The 8161-nt window shown below is 35.7% G+C and overlaps 1 pseudogene; it reads left to right on the top strand.

The window, feature by feature from the left end:
* The first annotated feature begins 1393 nt into the window (after nt 1-1393).
* LOC102819062 lies at nt 1394-2382 on the top strand (annotated as a pseudogene).
* The last annotated feature ends 5779 nt before the right edge of the window (nt 2383-8161 follow it).

Genomic DNA, 8161 nt, shown 5'->3' with positions numbered 1-8161 from the left:
GCATAAATAAATTAAAACTTTCTTATAGGTCCCTAACTGGAACCCTCAGTTCCATGCTTTTCTTGATGTTTTACACATGGAGAGGGCACGTTTTGAGGATTCATTGATTACATTTGAGCAGCAGTGCTGGATTTGATTCACTGCCAAGTATTTTAGATGCCACTTTTTGCTGTATTCACCCTTGCCGCCAACATCTCCCAACATCCACAGTGGCATGAATATAGCATTGTCTGCCCCAATTTCTTCCACTAGGGTGGGATATTTTTCTTTTTTTCTATTGTAATCAGTGTAATTTTCTGTTTGGTCATAAAAAGTCAGTGTTTTATATAAGGTCACTGTGAGTCAAAATTGACTCAGTAGAAATGATGTTGGTTTTAGTTTGGTTTGGTGCCCTTTGACTTAATCAGAAACCCCCAAACTATGGCACTTTGAATATATATAACTTCCCTTTCCTGAGAGTCTTTGTACAGATCCAAAGGAACTGTTAGGGGAACAATGATAGACTTGTCGGTGATGGGAGGCTGAGATACCACAGTTTAGACCTTCTTATGATTACATAGAATCTTATGATCCTTACCGAGTAAGGAGCTCTGTCTGGTAGAATAGTGGTTATGAGTTGGGATGCTAACTTCTAGGTCAGCAGTTTGAAACTACTAGCCCTTCCATGGGAGAAAGATGAGGCTTTCAGCTCCTGTAAAGATATACAGCCTCAGGAACCCTGTACAGGGTTGCTGTCAGTCCAAACCAACTCCACAATCTTAGTATACTACCTAAAGGGTTAGGAACTCACCAGTCACTCCTCAGAAACCCTGTAAATGGCCACTACCAGTCAGAACCAACTTGGCAGCACTTAACAACAACTTAGTCACATTGCTCTACATGGTTATTGTGGGCCATCTCACATACTTTATATAAACTTCAGACTGGTCAGTATGCAAAACTGTAGGTTTTCACAGTGACTCCTGTATTTCTCATACATACATTTGGTTTACTTAAAGTAAGTTAAACACACTTACAAGCACACCTGCATACTTAAGTAAATTTAGAATACCAAGAACATACTTAGTAAAAACTCAAAAAATGAAATAGGTACTGAAAAAGAACTAGACCAGTATTTTACAATCATATCTTTGCTTATAAAGTGTGATGTCACAATAATTCCCTTCTGATGTTACAGTCTTCAAATATTTTTTCCTATTTTTTTATAGAACAAAAAGTCTATTAGTTTTGTTCATTTAAAAAGATAAGATTGTCCAATTAACACTAAAGTGTTCTAATTAATTATTGTCAATGGGGAAATTATTTTGTCAAGAGAATAACATAAAAACTACTTCTAACCATTTGGTCTAATAAAAATTATTCTTTCAAGTGCATCCTTTAAAATAAAATAGATATGGAGAAACTGATATATGATAGAATATGGCTACTGCACTTAGTTTATATTGATAATTACGTGGATGTGACTCGGTAAGCAGAATGAGACTACTGCATCTGCTCATGGTGAATGAACAATGGTGAGTAAATTTGGTAAAAAAATAAAATAAAATAAAAATGAAATGTCCATTGAAAAATAAAAGGAGGCAATAGTAAGGGAAAGTCATCCTCTAAAGACCTGCTAGAGCCATTATTGCACCCCATGGAGGTTATACGTACTGTAGGTCTTGTGCTGGCCAATGCTTACAAACAAGTGGATCCATCTATTACCCAGAGAATTTTCATCCTTGGGACTTCTCATCATGTGACTCTCTCTTGAAGTGCACTTTCCAGTGTGGATATATATAGAACACCTCTGTATGACCTTCATATTGACCAAAAAAATTATGGAGAACTTTGGAAAACAGGAATGCTTGAATGCATGTCTCTGCAAACAGATGAAGATGAACACAGTATTGAAATGCATTTGACTTATACAGCTAAAGCCATGGAAAGCCATAGGATGAGTTTCCCATTATTCCTGTGCTGATTGGAGCTCTGAGTGAGTCAAAAGAACAGGAATTCGGAAAACTCTTCAGTAAATATCTAACGGATCCTAGTAATCTCTTTGTGGTTTCTTCTGATTTCTGCCATTGGGATCAAAGTTTCCATTACAATCAATATGATGAATCCTAGGGGGAGATTTATAGATACATTGAACATCTAGATAAAATGGGTATGAGTATTATAGAACAATTAGACCCTGTATCTTTTAGCAATTACTTGAAGAAATACCATAATACAATATGTGGTAGACATCCCAGTGGGGTGGTGTTAAATGCTATCACAGAGCTACAGAAGAATGGAATGACTATGAGCTTTTCCTTTTTGAATTATGCCCAATCAAGTCAGTGTAGAAGCTGGCAGGGCAGTGCAGCTGGAGGCGCTCACAGTCCACTGAAGCTCTGACTCCTCAGGGATCTGCCTGCACATACTCATACTCGTTTTGGTCCCAGCCTAGCCCTTACAAAGATACTATTCCTAGTTTGGGGGTTTCAGAAACCTCAAATGAATAGAACTTTTCTTCTCTTCTTTTCTAGTAGGTGTAGTCCTTCCGTAATTTCAACTCATTAAAAACTGCTTTGTTGTTTAGGGCAATGGAAGGAAGGCTGACATCAACTATCTTGTTCAAAAAAGATGACTATGTAAAGCCCCAATTGTGGCAGACAATTTTTTGAAACTAACTTGTAAAAGTATTTATCATATCCTAAATTTGCACAAATCTTTTCAGACTTCTGCACACATATTCTGCTTTCAGAATAGTTTTTGCGAATTGTACACAAACAAATAAAAAGGGGTGAAAGCTTTTTAATAAAAAATTGCATTTATAAATGATCTGTATTAGAATATAATAAATCTCCAGTTATAGTTGATTACTACCCATGTTGTACAACATTACATGCCCTTCCACTTTGCATTAACTTCCTGAAATAGTAAATTGCCAAATCATTAGTGCAGTATTACTTGTCATATTCCTATCAAAAAGGTACAATCTAAATCTAATTGTGAATAAACATCAATGCAAAAAAAAATGTAACCAAACATCCCTCCAGAGTACTCATTACTCAGCAGGATTCATTGATTAATTGTAATAACCACAGATAATTCAGACATCATACTCACAGTTTTGGATTCATTAGAGAAGTTAACATATTATAATTCAGGGTCAGAAACGCTCAAGGCACAGATGTGCCAGTCTGAACAACCTCTCCTCAGCCATGCCCACAGAAAGGTTACTCTGCCTGGTCAATGCTACAAAGCTGATAAGTGCCAAAGAACACATCTCTGCACCATAAATCTTAGCCCAAAAGCACTGGGCTCTAGCTCTGTGGGTCATCAAATCTACATCCCTCACTTAGATACCTGGAGGCATCCTACTCTGCAAACAGGCCTCTGGAAGAAAATCCATCAGTTTTACTTGCTCCATGGGCTAAGAAGCCCACTGTCCTGTGTTCTGCTTCTTGATTCTGCTGCTGCTGCTCCTCTCCCACTCTTCTGGGGTCAGTTTTCTGTCCCTGCATTGAGAAGGTTCAATGCATACGTATCTCAGGGCCCAAAGGGTGCACACCACTCATGAGTCATCTTCTTTGTGGGTAGTGATAGCTCCCTTCCCACTTCTAAGATAGCTTATTTTATACCCAACTTTGAGTTCCATGTTTTTACAATCAGCTCTGTTAACAACCACTCACAACTGAATCACATAATTCATCAGCATCTCCTTCTCCACCACCACCCCCAACCTTCTATTGCTCAGATCCACAGGAAAAGTCTTTGGTGAAGTAGTTACAAAGAGTAAAACTAGAAATACATATTAAATAATACACTGCTGTTGTTGAGTGTCATGGAGTGGATTCCAACTCATTGCCACTCTGTATAGGGTTTCCAAGGAGCAACTGGTGGGTTTGAATTGCCGACCTTACAGTTAGCAGTCCAGTATTTAACCTAGAGTGCCACACCAGGACTCCATTAAATAATATACTAAACTGCAATGAAACAAACAGAAGTAAAGATATTCATCAAAATTACTGGTCTATAACTACGAAGGGGCCAATGTAACAAAAGGCAAGGAAAGACAGAGAAATAGTTTCAGAATGAAGGAGACTATCTTTGAGTTCTCTGGTGGTGGTTGGTGGTTATGTGACATAGAGTTGTTTCTGACTCATAGCGACCCTGTACAGGGTTTCCAAGGTTACAAATCTTTATGGGAGTGGAAAGCCTCATTTTTTTCCCACGAAATAGCTGGTAATTTCAAACTGTGACCCTGAGGTTAGCAGCCTGATTCATAACAACTATGCTATCAGATAAGCAAAATAATTGATCGATCGATCTATGAAACATTTAAAGTGTTATGCTGAGTCTTGCTGAAGATTGAGGAAAAAGGAAAAAGTAGTAATACTGTTTTTTGTATTTAGTCAAAATGTTGATATCTTGCTCATTTTCGGTACTTTGTAGTCATTTTCTGTTTTTCAAAAATATTGAACTAAGCCATAATTTATTTTGATTACTAAGATTTTGGGTGCACTTTCAATTTCATGCCTGAGATGAGTGTATCACGTGCCTCACCACAGACCTGCCACCTAGACTAATGCTTATTAAAAAGTAATGCTGATCACTCCTGTTATTATTACTACGTGAGGTTTAGATTGTCATATTGTATTATCAATGGCAATTGTCTATACCTCATAGCAACTGACATCTATGTACACATGAATATGTGCTAATATGTAGGGTTTTTTTTTTTTGTTGTTGTTGTTGTTGTTAAAAAAACAAAAAAGAAGAAGAAAGAAAAACAATGTTAAAGAAACTGTAAAAAAAGTCTTCATTTCAATTTAGCATCCATCAGATTGATGAAATCCTAAACATGAAATGCCTAGGCAACATCTCTATCAGAGTTTATATTTTCATTTTATATTATAGACTAAAATAGTTGCCCCATTAGCCCAAAGTCTCCCATTCTACCAAGAAATCTGCAAGGTGAAGAAGTTTGGATCAACTGATAAATTTAGACTTGTAATATAACTTTATCTTAATTATTCTCCTTTTGGAATTGCTTTAGGAGTGAGCGAATTTCATTTATTCCCCTATTTTTTAGTCATTTACCCACTCATTTAACAAGCCTTTTCTGTGTACCTACAAAGCACACAGAAGTAACTCATGTAAAATTCTCAATATATGGTAACATGTGCATAGACTAATTTAAAAACAATTTGATAGCCTTCTACTAAATAATAACAAAGGATGATTTGATTCAGAAGAAATAGGCACGTGAGATCATGAAGACTTTTGAGAAAAGAAACAAATAAAATTAAATTTAATAATATATCTTATATAAGCTAGTATATCCAAGAAGGAGATCTGCTGGTACAGAAGTTACACATTGTGCTGTTAGCTACAAGGTCACCAGTCACCCTACAGGAGAAAGATGAGACTTTCTGCTCCTGTAAAGATCCTTGGAAACCCTACACAGAATCGCTATGAATCAGAACTGATTCAACTGCAGCCACTACCACAACCACCAGTATATCCACAGAATTCTGTAAAGTCAGTAAGTTAAGCATATTTCATATTATCTTCAAAACCTATAGTATATTTGATATTTTAGCACTTCTTAATTTGAACTAGGCAAGTTTCATTAATAGCCACATGTGACTAATAGTCACCATAATGAAAAGTGCATCTCTGTAACCTCATTTTGTTTGATTCTCCAGGTCATGTAGTAAACTATGGTGTTCACAGTTCCCAAGTTTTCAGGTCATATATATATATATTTTTTTAATGAATGCCCTATCTAGTCTTACTATTAGCCTTAAATTCTTTGGCTAGACAATCTAACTTGGGAAAAATTTCTACACTTCGTCCAATCACCTATAAGCTGGAGGTAGTATCATTTGGTTGGTTGGTTGGCTATGTGCCGTGGAGTGAGTTCCAACTCATAGCGACACTGTAGAGTTTCCGAGGCTGTAAATCTTTATGGGAACAGAAAGCCTCATCTTTCTCCCGCGGAACAGCTGGTAGTTTCGAACTGCTGACCTTGGTTTGCAGCCTGATTAGTAACCACTACGCTACCAGAGCTCCTTAGTGTAATCCAAATATGAATGTTAAGATTTTACTCCTATGAGCCAGCAGTCACTATCAAAATAAAGATGTGGTTGTTATGAGATATGCAGAAAACTTCAAATATAATAATACAATGTCTCTTAGAATAACAAAACATTTTGAATTTTGTCTCTATGAACTCTAGTTGTTTTGATGAATTGGAAAACCACTTAATTTCCACTTTGTTTCTTACTCTGGAATCTTATTTCTTTAGTTCACAATTATTGGTGTTGATTTACAGATTTATACTACTAAGCTACTACAATTACAATAGTTCTCTAGTATCTGAAGTGGTTGAATGAAAACATTTTCTCACAGATCAGTACTACAGGTAATTGGAATACATTTTAAAATGTATTTTGAATAGAGTCAATAACCAAATAGATATCTGTGACATTGGGTCATTGCATGGCTTCAGTTCCATCTTGATAAAAAATAAATAATGCACATTTAAAGATAAATATGAAAAATAATGTCTATAAATACAAAATTATTGTGAATGGAAAATTATTATTATTTGTTGGAGACAGGTACCATTATTTTCTTATCAAAGCGTTTTCCAGTTTTCATTGTAAATGCTTATTGCATAGTAAATATGACTGGTGGTTTTTTATCTCATATACTAAGAACCTAGTATTGTCTTCTAATTTCATTGACCAACTCTTTGTTGGAGTCCTGATGTGGCACTGGACCACAGGGTCTGTTTGAACTGCAAGGTTGGTGGTTTAAATCCACCAGTCGCTCCTTGGAAACCCTATATACAGGGTTGCTATGAGTCAGAATTGACTCTATGGCACTTAACAACAACAAAAATCTTTGATACCATGGTAATTTTAATTTTGTTAATAATAAACATGATACATTTCTTTGTCTTAAAAATAGTTATATCATCCAAATGCAAGATAAGAAAAGAATATTTCAGGAAGTTGACCTCGTAAATGTTAATGGATTATGAATTAATCTACCAATGTTAATGATTTTTAATAAAGAAAGAAAAGTAACACTTGAGCTCTTTTCCATCAGTCCCTTTTGCCATCACTGCCATTGGAGATCTGCATTAAGGAGAGATCCAACAAATGATGCCTTTTTTCCCACAGTCTCCAAAGAGATGATCATTTTAGATGATTTTAGTGGATACCACAATATATCCTGAAAGTACTAAGCAAGGCAACTTTTTTTCCCCAACTATGGAATTGCTTGGGTCCATATTAATATCTGCATACTGCATCTAGTTCATCCTAAAGTCTGGGTTGTCACTTGAAATATTTTGAAGAGATTTTTTCCCCCCTCCTGTTGTACCATCCAGCCAATTTTTGTGAAACAGCATGCCTTCCCTCACAGTGTTTTCCAAAATACATCTTACAAATGCCAACAACTTAGTGCCACCTGAAACATCTGTGGATCCATCCATTTATGGAGAAAAGTAATCAAATTTCATACTTTTTAGAACCAGATGTTCACAGTCATTAATTGCCATGTCACTTATACACTTTAGGATAGTTGTATTTGACAATGGTGCACGTGTTAATTTGTTTACCACATCTGGTTCTTTTCTGTGAATATCGTTTTCATGGCAGATGGCAATAGAAGAGTTGTTGTAATTATGTAGTTTAAGAGGACTCTGAGTTGCTATGGGAAGAGTATGCATTTAAGTGACTGAAATTTTAAATTATAAAACCCATGTGTGAATTGCTTCAAATTTCGGACCAGATAGTCACACAAGCTAGGTTTTGCTTTATTTTTAGGAATATGCATATTGATTCTATGGTGACAAAATAATTTTAAAGGCTTAATACTTTCACATGGCAGATCTCCAAAACATACACCAGTGAATATCTTTAAAAAGATGGACACATTTCTGCTCTCTCTTCATCAAGTGATCCAAGATCATACAGATGTATAGATATAGTAATTAAATAGGACCGAGTTTCAACATGACATTTGGAACAATATTAAAAGCATTGACATTCATGAAATTTGTATAGGAAGTTTGAAAGACTAATATAGCCTAATAGGGAAAAAAAAAAAAAAAATCAGTGTGCTTTTTTGCTTGTTTTCTGCTTCCAACAATCACAAAAATTTCCATTCCCTG

This window comes from Chrysochloris asiatica, unplaced genomic scaffold, assembly GCF_000296735.1.
Source record: "Chrysochloris asiatica unplaced genomic scaffold, ChrAsi1.0 scaffold00012, whole genome shotgun sequence".
NCBI classification, from domain to species: Eukaryota; Metazoa; Chordata; class Mammalia; order Afrosoricida; family Chrysochloridae; genus Chrysochloris; species Chrysochloris asiatica.
Note: the sequence above shows the minus strand (reverse complement) of the source record. Positions and strands in the feature narration are given on the sequence as shown.